Source organism: Panulirus ornatus, chromosome 21 (genome assembly GCF_036320965.1).
Source record: "Panulirus ornatus isolate Po-2019 chromosome 21, ASM3632096v1, whole genome shotgun sequence".
In the NCBI taxonomy this organism is placed as follows: Eukaryota; Metazoa; Arthropoda; class Malacostraca; order Decapoda; family Palinuridae; genus Panulirus; species Panulirus ornatus.
In genome coordinates, this window is record NC_092244.1 from 24,133,388 (window position 1) to 24,152,060 (window position 18,673).

Here is an 18,673-nt window from a genome sequence, read left to right on the forward strand (position 1 = left end):
TAAATACTGCTGCATAACAACGCTAGCCGACCAAATGAAGATGAACTGTTATGCATAATTACTGATCAGCAGATATATCACCTTTGGGCTTATAGAAACGGTAAATAAAATTTTTGAGGGCAAAGTACGACCTACATAGCTTCTGATGCACACACCATAACATCGACTGTGTTGAATGTCCTTTCATGGCTCTCTCTCTCTCTCTCTCTCTCTCTCTCTCTCTCTCTCTCTCTCTCTCTCTCTCTCTCTCTCTCTATATATATATATATATATATATATATATACATACATATATATAACCTTATAAGAACATGACTAACCTGAAAGTGAAAGATGATACAGTTTCCCAGTGGATCCAGCAGCAGCCGGCAAGATTGCCCAAGTCGCCCTATTGGTGGTTGTACCGGATGGCCAGATTATGACCAGAGGTGTACTGAAAAACCTGAGGTTGTTATTGTTTTAAGATTCACCAGGCCTTAGCACTGGCACATGAACATGTTTTTAGAGAGCCCTTCGCCATCTGACCTCTGGCAGTTTCTTTTCATTTAGCACGACGTCCAAGCTCCGGGTGTGGATCGGACATATTTGACAGAAGTCCATTTACAACTGTCAAATATCGCTGCTTAGGCTTTGTGCCACTTATGGGACAAATGGTGGGCAGAAACCCGGGAACCCTGTGGATAGAGATACAACTGAAGTAACAGACGAGTTGCAAGACGAGCTTCAGCCATCAAGCAGCGAATCTGAAGCAGATGATTCGCGTTCAACAACAATGGACGGAAAGGTTTCAAGAGGTAATCAGCAGAAAGAAAAGAAGAGGCGAGAGACGGCAAAGAAAGTGAAGGAAATTATAATAATGAGGCCAGGAATGATAAGTGAAAATGAACGCTCACCTAAAAGAAGGAAAAAAGAATTCATTAAGGAACCAAACACAACATGATGGTCGAATGAATTCTCGAGACAGTATTGACGCGACGAGGAACCTTGACGGTGAAAATAGCTCAGGTAGGAGGACGTGAACATGTCATTCCATAAGCAGGTGTTGGAGGCTGCTACACTGATTAAAGAAGGTCGTAATAGGCCTTATCTTACTGTTGCTAAGGATGAACCGGTCAAATTTTTGACGACGTAAGGGTTTAAGAATGTGATAATGGTAGATAAGAACAGAAAAACAGCCTGAGATGATCATGTATCCGTTTATAATGGATCCTGGTTTACTTAAAGATGATAGGAATTTTATTGGGTCAAAGTGACACGAGGTCCGGGGTAAGAACAACGTGGTAACCTTGATGAAGGGAAACGTCTCATGAAATATTCATCTCTGGAATTGGGTACAGGTGAATTACTAAATTTAGTGAACTACCCGGAAATCTCAAAATGAATTTCGATGCCGTTTATGTGGAAAATAAAAAAAAGCACAATTATCTGAAATTTTGGTATAGAATCAAGTTTGTTATTGCGTGTTGCTGCAACTGTGGTGGCACGCATAATGCAGTTCCTCTGTAATAAGACCATAGATGCTTGGCGTCCAGAGCCATGTTAATGGAGAGGCGCAGCAACAGAAACGGTAGGAAAAACGAGTAGTTGCAGGGGAGACCTCACCACCTCCACCTGAGAATGTATGGAAGAAGAGGACGGAAAAGAATGACATTTTGAAAAAGACAAGAAATGATGAAAGACCGTACCGGCAGTTTTACCAGAGCAGAGTAAGGTCACTGACCAGTCCGGTGATGTATATGAGGCATCGGCTCATCTCCAGCGAGAAATTCATATACCTTTAAAAAGGTGGAAGACAACCAGAACGTAATTGCTCGTTTTTAGGTGCAAAAAAGTGGATGTTGAATAAGAAGTTGAGTAAGAAGCTAAAAATGATAGTGGTGAATTTGAACAAACTGCCCTCGTCGCGGGGAACGGAAATGTGGACATGATTCCTGCTTTTGCATGACAGGCTGCTAGTTCGAGTAAAATGTGTAATGAAAAAAGTTAGTTTTCGTTATTTGTGGAAAATGGAGAACAGTAATTTGAATAGATTCATGTAATGCTGACAATCCAGAGGTGGATGCTGCACGAAGGATGGTAGTTTGAACACTTGACGTGATTATCAACGTTCCTGTGTACTAAGTAATAAATGAATAACCTTAGAGGTCTGACGCTAACGCATGTTAGGGAAGATGTAACGGTTGCATAAGTAACAGATGACAAAATGAATGGGACAAGAAGTTTGTATGCTAAGGTTTAGGTAGAAGGGAGTTCTATATATGTGGTATTCATGTACGCCCTCTAAGAAATATTTCGGCACCCTTTGTTCTCATACGCCGTGCACCGATCACTGATTTGGTTGGTACCCCTGTCTCTTTCTCTGCATATATTTGTGTGTGTGTGTGTGTGTGTGTGTGTGTCATGATGTTTTCTGTAGCCACGTGTCGTACCAATGGGTACCAACGAATCGGATACAATTTAGGGATTTCTAATGTACAGAGATGCACCAACATAAACCCACATCATTACAAAGTGTAGATGACGGACAGTATGTAAACGTCCAGTAATACACTACCATATGCACAAAGAACACAGAATATTTATACTTCGTAATAGTGATTAAGCACAGGACCGGTGTGATTATGAAGCAGGCAATGAGTCACGAAACAAGGTATATTTCTTTAGTATGCCAAACATTAATAGGTTTGTTGGTCCACGACGGGGTAATTGGTGGGAAAATTCATGTGGGACAGACAACGTTAGTGTTAGCATAGACTTTTACCGCAGGAGCTTCGATATCTGAATATATATTACACCTCTAAGGATTCATGTTAAAAGGACGCGAAAGCTTTGTGTCAGATATGGTTTAATCAGGTAAATGCGGCCTCGATCTCGACGGTACTCTGTGAATCCAAAGGACATGGAGTTCTTTTTTTCTTTCACTTCATTTGTAGCTGAGTTTTCATATCCCTGGTTAGGATCCTGCTGGGGTTGTCATCAGTGTTCCTTGTTTCAGTCACAATAAGAGAGAGAGAGAGAGAGAGAGAGAGAGAGGAGAGAGAGAGAGAGAGAGAGAGAGAGAGAGAGAGAGAGAGAGAGAGAGACATTCGTCTGGAAGAGACAGAGCAACACAGAGATAATATTCCCCAGGAGTGTTTGGTCATTCCCCAGGACTCTGTGGACATTTATGATAATGCTTTGTGACTTGGGAGTGTGTGTGTGTGTGTGTGTGTGTGTGTGTGTGTGTGTGTGTGGTGGGGGTGGAAGCCCCAGCTAGCTCCTTACCTGTGGGTACCAGCCCCTACAATATATGCATGTTTTAGTACATATGTATGTACATACAGGACGATCATTTGGTAGGGAGGAAGAAAAACGAAGGGAGCGGGAGTCTCGAAATCCTCCCCTCTCGTTTTTAATTTTCCAAAAGAAGGAACACAGAAGGGGGCCAAGTGAGGATATTCCCTCAAAGGCTCAGTCCTCTGTTCTCAACGCTACCTCGCTAACGCAGGAAATGACGAATAGTATATATTATATATATATATATATATATATATATATATATATATATATATATATATATATATATATATATATATATATATATATATATATCCCTGGGGATAGGGGAGAAAGAATACTTCCCACGTTTTCCCTGCGTGTCGTAGAAGGCGACTAAAAGGGAAGGGAGCAGGGGGCTGGAAATCCTCCCCTCTCATTATTTTTTTTTTCAATTTTCCAAAAGAAGGAACAGAGAAGGGGGCCAGGTGAGGATATTCCCTCAAAGGCCCAGTTCTCTGTTCTTAACGCTACCTCGGTATTGCGGGAAATGGCGAATAGTTTGAAAGAAAAGAAAGATATATATATATATATATATATATATATATATATATATATATATATATATATATATATATATATATATATATATATATATATATATATATATGCACACACTTCTCTTCAGCAGTTATCATAGGTGTTTGGCCCGTCGCACCCCCAGCAGCCGCAGCCGCAGCAACAGCCGCCCCCGCCACAGCAGGGCCCGCAGCCGCAGCCGCAGCAGCAGCCGCATCTGCACCCGCTGCTCGGATACGTCTCTCACGGCAACAAGATCCTGTCTCGTAACCTCAACGGCACGCTCAGCTGGATGGAAGGCATCATTGTAGAGATACCTGAGGGTGAGATGAACAGCCCATGCCCCACATTCTACTTTCCTCATCATCCTGTCGTCAGGGAAGTCAGCACCACAAGTAAAGCATCCTCCTCGAAGGCTCAGAGTGGGGTGCCTAAATGTGTGTGGATGTAACCAAGATGTGAAGACCCTTACTGGAAAAACAATCACTCTTGAAGTAGAACCTTCAGACACAATTGAAAATGTGAAGGAAAATAGTGAAATTGGAGAAAAATGTAGCTTAGACATTGAAGCTTATTGATACAGTGGTTAAACTTATGAGAACTGCTATTGACGTTTGTGTAAATAAATTATACATTTCCTTTTTTCCATAGCCAGAGGTTGAACCATTATGTGACATTCATTTTTTTCATTCATTTCAAGCTAGAAGTTTCAGTTTTCTAAATTGTTTCTTACATTTTTCATATGTAACTTTCTAAAATGGGAAACAGAAGGAGTCACGCGGGGAGTGCTCATCCTCCTCGAAGGCTCAGAGTGGGGTGCCTAAATGTGTGTGGATGTAACCAAGATGTGAAAAAAGGAGAGATAGGTAGTATGTTTGAGGAAAGGAACCTGGATGTTTTGGCTCTGAGTGAAACGAAGCTCAAGGGTAAAGGGGAAGAGTGGTTTGGAAATGTCTGGGGAGTGAAGTCAGGGGTTAGTGAGAGGACAAGAGCAAGGGAAGGAGTAGCAATACTCCTGAAACAGGAGTTGTGGGAGTATGTGATAGAATGTAAGAAAGTAAATTCTCGATTAATATGGGTAAAATTGAAAGTTGATGGAGAGAGGTGGGTGATTATTGGTGCATATGCACCTGGGCATGAGAAGAAAGATCATGAGAGGCAAGTGTTTTGGGAGCAGCTAAATGAGTGTGTTAGCGTTTTTGATGCACGAGACCGGGTTATAGTGATGGGTGATATGAATGCAAAGGTGAGTAATGTGGCAGTTGAGGGAATAATTGGTATGCATGGGGTGTTCAGTGTTGTAAATGGAAATGGTGAAGAGCTTGTAGAGTTATGTGCTGAAAAAGGACTGATGATTGGGAATACCTGGTTTAAAAAGCGAGATATACATAAGTATACTTATGTAAGTAGGAGAGATGGCCAGAGAGCGTTATTGGATTACGTGTTAATTGACAGGCGTGCGAAAGAGAGACTTTTGGATGTCAATGTGCTGAGAGGTGCAACTGGAGGGATGTCTGATCATTATCTTGTGGAGGCTAAGGTGAAGATTAGTATGGGTTTTCAGAAAAGAAGAGTGAATGTTGGGGTGAAGAAGGTGGTGAGAGTAAGTGAGCTTGGGAAGGAGACCTGTGTGAGGAAGTATCAGGAGAGACTGTGTACAGAATGGAAAAAGGTGAGAACAATGGAAGTAAGGGGAGTGGGGGAGGAATGGGATGTATTTAGGGAATCAGTGATGGATTGCGCAAAAGATGCTTGTGGCATGAGAAGAGTGGGAGGTGGGCTGTTTAGAAAGGGTAGTGAGTGGTGGGATGAAGAAGTAAGAGTATTAGTGAAAGAGAAGAGAGAGGCATTTGGACGATTTTTGCAGGGAAAAAATGCAATTGAGTGGGAGAAGTATAAAAGAAAGAGACAGGAGGTCAAGAGAAAGGTGCAAGAGGTGAAAAAAAGGGCAAATGAGAGTTGGGGTGAGAGAGTATCATTAAATTTTAGGGAGAATAAAAAGATGTTCTGGAAGGAGGTAAATAGGGTGCGTAAGACAAGGGAGCAAATGGGAACTTCAGTGAAGGGCGTAAATGGGGAGGTGATAACAAGTAGTGGTGATGTGAGAAGGAGATGGAATGAGTATTTTGAAGGTTTGTTGAATGTGTCTGATGACAGAGTGGCAGATATAGGGTGTTTGGGTCGAGGTGGTGTGCAAAGTGAGAGGGTTAGGGAAAATGATTTGGTAAACAGAGAAGAGGTAGTGAAAGCTTTGCGGAAGATGAAAGCCGGCAAGGCAGCAGGTTTGGATGGTATTGCAGTGGAATTTATTAAAAAAGGGGGTGACTGTATTGTTGACTGGTTGGTAAGGTTATTTAATGTATGTATGACTCATGGTGAGGTGCCTGAGGATTGGCGGAATGCGTGCATAGTGCCATTGTACAAAGGCAAAGGGGATAAGAGTGAGTGCTCAAATTACAGAGGTATAAGTTTGTTGAGTATTCCTGGTAAATTATATGGGAGAGTATTGATTGAGAGGGTGAAGGCATGTACAGAGCATCAGATTGGGGAAGAGCGGTGTGGTTTCAGAAGTGGTAGAGGATGTGTGGATCAGGTGTTTGCTTTGAAGAATGTATGTGAGAAATACTTAGAAAAGCAAATGGATTTGTATGTAGCATTTATGGATCTGGAGAAGGCATATGATAGAGTTGATAGAGATGCTCTGTGGAAGGTATTAAGAATATATGGTGTGGGAGGCAAGTTGTTAGAAGCAGTGAAAAGTTTTTATCGAGGATGTAAGGCATGTGTACGTGTAGGAAGAGAGGAAAGTGATTGGTTCTCAGTGAATGTAGGTTTGCGACAGGGGTGTGTGATGTCTCCATGGTTGTTTAATTTGTTTATGGATGGGGTTGTTAGGGAGGTAAATGCAAGAGTCTTGGAAAGAGGGGCAAGTATGAAGTCTGTTGGGGATGAGAGAGCTTGGGAAGTGAGTCAGTTGTTGTTCGCTGATGATACAGCGCTGGTGGCGGATTCATGTGAGAAACTGCAGAAGCTGGTGACGGAGTTTGGTAAAGTGTGTGGAAGAAGAAAGTTAAGAGTAAATGTGAATAAGAGCAAGGTTATTAGGTACAGTAGGGTTGAGGGTCAAGTCAATTGGGAGGTGAGTTTGAATGGAGAAAAACTGGAGGAAGTGAAGTGTTTTAGATATCTGGGAGTGGATCTGTCAGCGGATGGAACCATGGAAGCGGAAGTGGATCATAGGGTGGGGGAGGGGGCGAAAATTTTGGGAGCCTTGAAAAATGTGTGGAAGTCGAGAACATTATCCCGGAAAGCAAAAATGGGTATGTTTGAAGGAATAGTGGTTCCAACAATGTTGTATGGTTGCGAGGCGTGGGCTATGGATAGAGTTGTGCGCAGGAGGATGGATGTGCTGGAAATGAGATGTTTGAGGACAATGTGTGGTGTGAGGTGGTTTGATCGAGTAAGTAACGTAAGGGTAAGAGAGATGTGTGGAAATAAAAAGAGCGTGGTTGAGAGAGCAGAAGAGGGTGTTTTGAAATGGTTTGGGCACATGGAGAGAATGAGTGAGGAAAGATTGACCAAGAGGATATATGTGTCGGAGGTGGAGGGAACGAGGAGAAGAGGGAGACCAAATTGGAGGTGGAAAGATGGAGTGAAAAGGATTTTGTGTGATCGGGGCCTGAACATGCAGGAGGGTGAAAGGAGGGCAAGGAATAGAGTGAATTCGAGCGATGTGGTGCCTAAATGTGTGTGGATGTAACCAAGATGTGAAAAAAGGAGAGATAGGTAGTATGTTTGAGGAAAGGAACCTGGATGTTTTGGCTCTGAGTGAAACGAAGCTCAAGGGTAAAGGGGAAGAGTGGTTTGGGAATGTCTGGGGAGTAAAGTCAGGGGTTAGTGAGAGGACAAGAGCAAGGGAAGGAGTAGCAATACTCCTGAAACAGGAGTTGTGGGAGTATGTGATAGAGTGTAAGAAAGTAAATTCTCGATTAATATGGGTAAAACTGAAAGTTGATGGAGAGAGGTGGGTGATTATTGGTGCATATGCACCTGGGCATGAGAAGAAAGATCAAGAGAGGCAAGTGTTTTGGGAGCAGCTGAATGAGTGTGTTAGTGGTTTTGATGCACGAGACCGGGTTATAGTGATGGGTGATTTGAATGCAAAGGTGAGTAATGTGGCAGTTGAGGGAATAATTGGTATACATGGGGTGTTCAGTGTTGTAAATGGAAATGGTGAAGAGCTTGTAGATTTATGTGCTGAAAAAGAACTGATGATTTGGAATACCTGGTTTAAAAAGCGAGATATACATAAGTATACGTATGTAAGTAGGAGAGATGGCCAGAGAGCGTTATTGGATTACGTGTTAATTGACAGGCGTGCGAAAGAGAGACTTTTGGATGTTAATGTGCTGAGAGGTGCAACTGGAGGGATGTCTGATCATTATCTTGTGGAGGCTAAGGTGAAGATTTGTATGGGTTTTCAGAAAAGAAGAGTAAATGTTGGGGTGAAGAGGGTGGTGAGAGTAAGTGAGCTTGAGAAGGAGACCTGTGTGAGGAAGTACCAGGAGAGACTGAGTACAGAATGGAAAAAGGTGAGAACAATGGAAGCAAGGGGAGTGGGGGAGGAATGGGATGTATTTAGGGAATCAGTGATGGATTGCGCAAAAGATGCTTGTGCCATGAGAAGAGTGGGAGGTGGGTTGATTAGAAAGGGTAGTGAGTGGTGGGATGAAGAAGTAAGAGTATTAGTGAAAGAGAAGAGAGAGGCATTTGGACGATTTTTGCAGGGAAAAAATGCAATTGAGTGGGAGATGTATAAAAGAAAGAGACAGGAGGTCAAGAGAAAGGTGCAAGAGGTGAAAAAAAGGGCAAATGAGAGTTGGGGTGAGAGAGTATCATTAAATTTTAGGGAGAATAAAAAGATGTTCTGGAAGGAGGTAAATAAAGTGCGTAAGACTAGGGAGCAAATGGGAACTTCAGTGAAGGGCGCAAATGGGGAGGTGATAACAAGTAGTGGTGATGTGAGAAGGAGATGGAGTGAGTATTTTGAAGGTTTGTTGAATGTGTTTGATGATAGAGTGGTAGATATAGGGTGTTTTGGTCGAGGTGGTGTGCAAAGTGAGAGGGTTAGGGAAAATGATTTGGTAAACAGAGAAGAGGTAGTGAAAGCTTTGCGGAAGATGAAAGCCGGCAAGGCAGCAGGTTTGGATGGTATTGCAGTGGGTGACTGTATTGTTGACTGGTTGGTAAGGTTATTTAATGTATGTATGACTCATGGTGAGGTGCCTGAGGATTGGCGGAATGCGTGCATAGTGCCATTGTACAAAGGCAAAGGGGATAAGAGTGATGCTCAAATTACAGAGGTATAAGTTTGTTGAGTATTCCTGGTAAATTATATGGGAGGGTATTGATTGAGAGGGTGAAGGCATGTACAGAGCATCAGATTGGGGAAGAGCAGTGTGGTTTCAGAAGTGGTAGAGGATGTGTGGATCAGGTGTTTGCTTTGAAGAATGTATGTGAGAAATACTTAGAAAAGCAAATGGATTTGTATGTAGCATTTATGGATCTGGAGAAGGCATATGATAGAGTTGATAGAGATGCTCTGTGGAAGGTATTAAGAATATATGGTGTGGGAGGAAAGTTGTTAGAAGCAGTGAAAAGTTTTTTATCGAGGATGTAAGGCATGTGTACGTGTAGGAAGAGAGGAAAGTGATTGGTTCTCAGTGAATGTAGGTTTGCGGCAGGGGTGTGTGATGTCTCCATGGTTGTTTAATTTGTTTATGGATGGGGTTGTTAGGGAGGTAAATGCAAGAGTTTTGGAAAGAGGGGCAAGTATGAAGTCTGTTGGGGATGAGAGAGCTTGGGAAGTGAGTCAGTTGTTGTTCGCTGATGATACAGCGCTGGTGGCTGAAACTGGAGGAAGTAAAGTGTTTAGATATCTGGGAGTGGATCTGACAGCGGATGGAACCATGGAAGCGGAAGTGAATCATAGGGTGGGGGAGGGGGCGAAAATACTGGGAGCCTTCAAGAATGTGTGGAAGTCGAGAACATTATCTCGTAAAGCAAAAATGGGTATGTTTGAAGGAATAGTGGTTCCAACAATGTTATATGGTTGCGAGGCGTGGGCTATGGATAGAGTTGTGCGGAGGAGGGAGGATGTACTGGAAATGAGATGTTTGAGGACAATATGTGGTGTGAGGTGGTTTGATCGAGTAAGTAATGTAAGGGTAAGAGAGATGTGTGGAAATAAAAAGAGCGTGGTTGAGAGAGCAGAAGAGGGTGTTTTGAAATGGTTTGGGCACATGGAGAGAATGAGTGAGGAAAGATTGACCAAGAGGATATATGTGTCGGAGGTGGAGGGAACGAGGAGAAGTGGGAGACCAAATTGGAGGTGGAAAGATGGAGTGAAAACGATTTTGAGTGATCGGGGCTTGAACATGCAGGAGGGTGAAAGGCGGGCAAGGAATAGAGTGAATTGGATCGATGTGGTATACCGGGGTTGACGTGCTGTCAGTGGATTGAATCAGGGCATGTGAAGCGTCTGGGGTAAACCATGGAAAGTTGTGTGGGGCCTGGCTGTGGAAAGGGAGCTGTGGTTTCGGGCATTATTGCATGACAGCTAGAGACTGAGTGTGAATGAATGGGGCCTTTGTTGTCTTTTCCTAGCGCTACCTCGCTAGGGAGGGGGATGGTATTCCATGTGTGGCGAGGTGGCGATGGGAATGAATAAAGGCAGACAGTGTGAATTGTGTGCATGGGTATATATGTATGTGTCTCTGTGTGTATATATATATGTGTACATTGAGATGTATAGGTATGTATATTTGCGTGTGTGGACGTGTGTATGGGGGTGGGTTGGGCCATTTCTTTCGTCTGTTTCCTTGCGCTACCTCGCAAACGCGGGAGACAGCGACAAAGCAAAATAGAAATATATATATATATATATATATATATATATATATATATATATATATATATATATATATATATATATATATATATACACATATATATATATATATATATATATATATATATATATATATATATATATATATATATATATATATATATATATATATATATATATATATATATATATATATATATATATGTATCCCTGGGGATAGGGGATTAAGAATACTTCCCACGTATTCCCTGCGTGTCGTAGAAGGCGACTAAAAGGGGAGGGAGCGGGGGGCTGGAAATCCTCCCCTCTCGTTTTTTTTTTTTTTTTTTTTTTTTTTTTTTTAATTTTCCAAAAGAAGGAACAGAGGGGGCCAGGTGAGGATATTACGAAAAAGGCCCAGTCCTCTGTTCTTAACGCTACCTCGCTAATGCGGGAAATGGCGAATAGTTTGAAAAAAAAAAAAAAAAAAAAAAGAATATATATGTATGTATATATATATATATATATATATATATGTATATATATATATATATATATACAATTTAGACAATCACATGTTTACCAAATGGCGGCCTAGCTTCGTCTCTTCAATGTAAATCAACTGACTTATATTTCTCTCTTGTGTCTCCCCTGATGATGTGATTATTACACGAAAGTGCACTTGGGAACTTTTCGTGTTTCATTTTCTCCCTGGACTCATAGGAATATATATATATATATATATATATATATATATATATATATATATATATATATATATATATATATATATATATATATATATATATATATATATATATATATTCCTATGAGTCCAGGGAGAAAATGAAACACGAAAAGTTCCCAAGTGCACTTTCGTGTAATAATCACATCATCAGGGGAGACACAAGAGAGAAATATAAGTCAGTTGATTTACATTGAAGAGACGAAGCTAGGCCGCCATTTGGTAAACATGTGATTGTCTAAAACATACAACGAGCGTTCATAAACTTATCATTTTACAAATCTTATAAACAATAAAGTTAACTAATTTGTATAGACCATCACTAATATTAAGATTATAATTCTTTGTGTATTTAGTAATAGAAGATTCAATGATATTTCTCTTGGTAATAGAGTTAGAGTTAATAACTGAGATGGCGTTACTCCAGTCAATACAATGATCAAAGTTTTTAACATGATTAAACAAGGCATTTGATTCTTGTCCCGTTCTTATACTATATTTATGTTGCTTAAGTCTAACAGAAAGATCCTTACCAGTCTGACCAATATAAAATTTATCAGTTTCCACAAGGGACTTTATAGATGCAACCAAGAGAATTTTCTGGTGAATTCCTGATTAAGATATTCTTTATATATTATTGTTGCTAAAGGCAACATTTACATGAAAGGATTTAAGCAGCATGGGAAGCAAAGTGAAATTATTATAAAAAGGGAGAACTAAAAGATTCTTGGTGTCAATGGAAGGTTTGGGCTCAACTCTATAAAATGATTTCTTTGCTAACTTAAGGGATTTATCAATGAAAGATCTAGGGTACTTTAACTTAGATCCAATAGAATATATCTTCTCAGACTCATCATCAATAAACTCTGGACTGCAAATACGTAATGCCCCAAGGAACATAGATTGAAATGATGATAATTTAACTCTGTCATGTTAAGATGAGTAATAATGGATATATGAGCATACATTGGTGGGTTTTCTGTATATGCTAAACTTAAACATGTTTCCTTGTCTATGGATCATGCAATCTAAAAATGGTAACATACCATTATTTTCATTTTCTACAGTAAATTTGATGGAAGGTACTAAACTGTTAAGTAAGGGGAGAAATATTTGTAAATTTTCATTTGTTGGCCAAACACAAAGAACATCATCTACATACCTAAACCAGATTGCATTAGAAGGTAAGATATCCTTTAGTAATTTTGTTTCAAAAAATTCCATATATAGATTACTTAGTACAGGTGAAAGAGGGTTACCCATTGCCATATCAAATTTTTGAGCATAATAATCTCCATTAAATTGAAATACACAGTCTTTTATACACACTTTTATCAGTTCAATTAAATTAGACTTTGAAACAGGTAAATGAATATCATCCAACACATCAAGTAAATATTCTAAAAGGTCACCAACTGGAACTTCAGCGAAAAGTGAGGAAACATCAAAGCTAACTAGTTTGAAATCAAAGTTAATATTGATATTGTTTTGCTTGTTGACTAAATCTACATTGTTCATGATATTAGAATTTGATACCTTACCCACTAAAGGGCTTAATAAAGAAACTAACCATTTTGACAATTTATATGTGATGGAGCCTACTGAACTCACTATAGGTCATGCTGGAAAATTCTATTTATGCGTTTTGATAAGTCCATACATATATGTTCCAAAGAATTATAATCTTAATATTAGTGAAGGTCTATACAAATTAGATAACTTTATTGTTGATAAGATTTGTAAAATGATAAGTTATGAACGCTCGTTGTATGTTTTGGACAATCACATGTTTACCAAATGGCGTCCTAACTTCGTCCCTTCAATGTATATCAACTGACTGTTATGTTTCTCTCTTGTGTCTCCCTTGATGATGTGATTATTACACGAAAGCGCACTTGGGAACTTTTCGTGTTTCATTTTCCCCATGGACTCATAGGAATATCTTGATCACGCGTAAAATTGTGATCTTTTCCAATATATATATATATATATATATATATATATATATATATATATATATATATATATATATATATATATATATATATATATATATATATATATATATATATCGTCTTTTGATGTGCTTGTTGGGTCATTGTTATCGAGCAGGTGTTGGCTGGACCATGAGAATCTCAGGACGTTGGACCATCTAATGTCGCTCCTCCACCTGGCCAAATGCCGCCGTGGGGGTGGACGTGAAGTGTATCGTCAAGTGTGTAGTGAAGGCATCAGGAGTTACGTGCAAGAGGCCAAGCCTAAGATTCCGTAGCGATTAACTAACTACAGGACCTGGACAACTGTCTCCCTCGAGTGTGCGTTGCTGTCGCCCTTCTTGTTCGTCCTAAATGATGAGAATGTTCTTCCGCCCACCAGTGATGCTACTACTTTTGTGAATTAAGAACCATTGCAACACAAACCTCGCCAGGTGGTAGAGTGACACGCAGTGTATCGAGACAGACTTCCCCAGAACTTTTTTAAAGGGAAAGTAAATGTTTATAGTTGTGTTACTGGAGTGATAGTTTTCATACATGGTGCTCTGACAAGAAAATAGTGAAATTGGAAAAGAATGTAGCTTAGACATTGAAGCTTATTCTTTCATTGAAATGTGAACAAAGGGAGTTTTTTCAAAGTGATAGAGATAGAAAGCAAAAAGGTGTTTTTCATAAATGTACTGGAAAAGTTGAGGTCCAGATAAATTTTTGGTCTGTCAAGGCTTTATTATGGCGGATGACCAACTATCTACCCTCATGTATCCAAGATATGGTTGTACTTTGTGTAATGAAGACAATTGAGAAACATCATAAGCCAATATTCCAGTTTCATGATAAGAGAAGTGGTCCAGGCAGTATGATACAGTGGTTAAATTGATGAAAACTACTAATTGACGTTTGTGTAAATAAATTATACTTTTCCCTTTTCCATAGCCAGAGGTTGACCATAATGTGACATTTATTTTTTTAATTTCATTTCAAGATAGAAGTTTCAGTTTTCTAAAATATTTCTTACATTTTTCATATGTATATATATATATGTGTGTGTATATGTGTGTATGTGTGTATATATGTGTATGTGTGTGTGTATGTATGTATATATATTATCCCTGGGGATAGGGGTGAAAGAATACTTCCCACGCATTCCTCACGTGTCGTAGAAGGCGACTAGAGGGGACGGGAGCGGGGGCCAGAAATCCTCCCCTCCTTGTATTTTTAACTTTCTAAAAAATGGGAAACAGAAGGAGTCACGCGGAGAGTGCTCATCCTCCTCTTACACTCAGGTTGGGGTGTCTAAATGTGTGTGGATGTAACCAAGATGTGAAAAAAGGAGAGATAGGTAGTATGTTTGAGGAAAGGAACCTGGATGTTTTGGCTCTGAGTGAAACGAAGCTCAAGGGTAAAGGGGAAGAGTGGTTTGGGAATGTCTTGGGAGTAAAGTCAGGGGTTAGTGAGAGGACAAGAGCAAGGGAAGGAGTAGCAATACTCCTGAAACAAGAGTTGTGGGAGTATGTGATAGAATGTAAGAAAGTAAATTCTCGATTAATATGGGTAAAACTGAAAGTTGATGGAGAGAGATGGGTGATTATTGGTGCATATGCACCTGGGCATGAGAAGAAAGATCATGAGAGGCAAGTGTTTTGGGAGCAGCTGAATGAGTGTGTTAGTGGTTTTGATGCACGCGACCGGGTTATAGTGATAGGTGATTTGAATGTAAAGGTGAGTAATGTGGCAGTTGAGGGAATAATTGGTACACTTGGGGTGTTCAGTGTTGTATATGGAAATGGTGAAGAGCTTGTAGATTTATGTGCTGAAAAAGGACTGGTGATTGGGAATACCTGGTTTAAAAAGCGAGATATACATAAGTATACGTATGTAAGTAGGAGAGATGGCCAGAGAGCGTTATTGGATTACGTGTTAATTGACAGGCGCGCGAAAGAGAGACTTTTGGATGTAAATGTGCTGAGAGGTGCAACTGGAGGGATGTCTGATCATTATCTTGTGGAAGCTAAGGTGAAGATTTGTATGGGTTTTCAGAAAAGAAGAATGAATGTTGGGGTGAAGAGGGTGGTGAGAGTAAGTGAGCTTGGGAAGGAGACTTGTGTGAGGAAGTACCAGGATAGACTGAGTACAGAATGGAAAAAGGTGAGAACAATGGAAGTTAGGGGAGTGAGGGAGGAATGGGATGTATTTAGGGAATCAGTGATGGCTTGCGCAAAAGATGCTTGTGGCATGAGAAGCGTGAGAGGTGGGTTGATCAGAAAAGGTAGTGTGGTGGGATGAAGAAGTAAGAGTATTAGTGAAAGAGAAGAGAGAGGCATTTGGACGATTTTTGCAGGGAAAAAATGCAATTGAGTGGGAGAGGTATAAAAGAAAGAGTCAGGAGGTCAAGAGAAAGGTGCAAGAGGTGAAAAAGAGGGCAAATGAGAGTTGGGGTGAGAGAGTATCATTAAATTTTAGGGAGAATAAAAAGATGTTCTGGAAGGAGGTAAATAAAGTGCGTAAGACAAGGGAGCAAATGGGAACTTCAGTGAAGGGCGCTAATGGGGAGGTGATAACAAGTAGTGGTGATGTGAGAAGGAGATAGAGTGAGTATTTTGAAGGTTTGTTGAATGTGTTTGATGATAGAGTGGCAGATATAGGGTGTTTTGGTCGAGGTGGTGTGCAAAGTGAGAGGGTTAGGGAAAATGATTTGGTAAACAGAGAAGAGGTAGTAAAAGCTTTGCGGAAGATGGAAGCCGGCAAGACAGCAGGTTTGGATGGTATTGCAGTGGGATTTATTAAAAAAGGAGGTGACTGTATTGTTGACTGGTTGGTAAGGTTATTTAATGTATGTATGACTCATGGTGAGGTGCCTGAGAATTGGCTGAATGCTTGCATAGTGCCATTGTACAAAGGCAAAGGGGATAAGAGTGAGTGCTTAAATTACAGAGGTATAAGTTTGTTGAGTATTCCTGGTAAATTATATGGGAGGGTATTGATTGAGAGGGTGAAGGCATGTACAGAGCATCAGATTGGGGAAGAGCAGTGTGGTTTCAGAAGTGGTAGAGGATGTGGGGATCAGGTGTTTGCTTTGAAGAATGTATGTGAGAAATACTTAGAAAACCAAATGGATTTGAATGTAGCATTTATGGATCTGGAGAAGGCATATGATAGAGTTGATAGAGATGCTCTGTGGAAGGTATTAATAATATATGGTGTGGGAGGCAAGTTGTTAGAAGCAGTGAAAAGTTTTTATCGAGGATGTTAGGCATGTGTACGTGTAGGAAGAGAGGAAAGTGATTGGTACTCAGTGAATGTAGGTTTGCGGCAGGGGTGTGTGATGTCTCCATGGTTGTTTGATTTGTTTATGGATGGGGTTGTTCGGGAGGTGAATGCAAGAGTTTTGGAAAGAGGGGCAAGTATGCAGTCTGTTGTGGATGAGAGAGCTTGGGAGGTGAGTCAGTTGTTCGCTGATGATACAGCGCAGGTGGCTGATTCACGTGAGAAATTGCAGAAGCTGGTGACTGTTTAGTAAAGTGTGTGAAAGAAGGAAGTTGAGAGTAAATATGAATAAGAGGAAGGTTATTAGGTACAGTAGTGATGAGTGTCAAGTCAATTGGGAGGTAAGTTTGAATGGAGAAAAACTGAGGAAGTGAAGTGTTTTAGATATCTGAGAGTGGATCTGGCAGCGGATGGAACCATGGAAGCGGAAGTGGGGGAGGGGGCGAAAATTCTGTGTGCGTTGAAGAATGTGTGGAAGTCGAGAACATTATCCCGGAAAGCAAAAATGGGTATGTTTGAAGGGATAGTGGTTTCAACAATGTTATATGGTTGCGAGGTGTGGGCTATGGATAGAGTTGTGCGGAGGAAGGTGGATGTGCTGGAAATGAGATGTTTGAGGACAATATGTAGTGTGAGGTGGTTTGATCGAGTAAGTAATGATAGGGTAAGAGAGATGTGTGGTATTAAAAGGAGTGTGGTTGAGAGAGCAGAAGAGGGTGTTTTGAAATGCCTCGGTCACATGGAGAGGATGAGTGAGGAAAGATTGACCAAGAGGACATATGTGTCAGAGTTGGAGGGAACGAGAAGTGGGAGACCAAATTGGAGGTGGAAAGATTGAGTGAAAAAGATTTTGAGTGATCGGGGCCTGAACATGCAGGAGGGTGAAAGGCGTGCAAGGAATAGAGTGAATTGGAACGATGTGGGTATACCACATACCGGTGTCGACGTGCTGTCAATGGATTGAACCAGGGCATATGAAGCATCTGGGGTAAACCATGGAAAGTTCTGTGGGGCCTGGATGTGGAAAGGGAGCTGTGGTTTCGGTGCATTATTACATGACAGCTAGAGACTGAGTGTGAACGAATGTGGCCTTTGTTGTCTTTTCCTAGAGCTACCTCGCACACATGTGGGGGGAAGGGGTTGTTATTTCATGTGTGGCGAGGTGGCGATGGGAATGAATAAACGCAGACAGTATGAATTATGTACATGTGTATATATGTATATGTCTGTGTGTATATATATGTATACATTGAGATGTACAAGTATGTATATGTGCGTGTGGGGACGTGTATGTATATACATGTGTATGTGGGTGGGTTGGGCCATTCTTTCATCTGTTTACTTGCGCTACCTAGCTAATGCGGGAGACAGCGACAAAGCAAAATAAATAAATAAATAAATAAATAAATATATATATATATATATATATATATATATATATATATATATATATATATATATATATATATATATATATATATTTTATTTATTTATTTATATCCCCCAGGATATATATATATATATATATATATATATATATATATATATATATATATATATATATATATATATATATATATATACATATATATATATATATATATATATATTCGGAAAAGAAGAGAAAATGTTGGGGTGAAGAGAGCGGTGAGAGCAAATGACGTAATGGGAGTGGGGAAGGAATGGGATGTATTTAGGGAAGTAGTGATGGCTTGCACAAAAGATGCTTGTAGCATGAGAAAGGTTGGAGGTGGGCAGATTAGAAAGTGTACTGATTGGTGGGATGAAGTAAAATTGTTAGTGAAAGAGAACAGAGAGGCATTTGGACGATTTTTGTAGGGAAGTAGTGCAGATGACTGGGTGTGTATAAAAGAAAGCGGCAGGAGGTCAAGAGAAAGGTGCAAGAGGTAAATAAGAGGGCAAATGAGAGTTGGTGTGGGAGAGTAT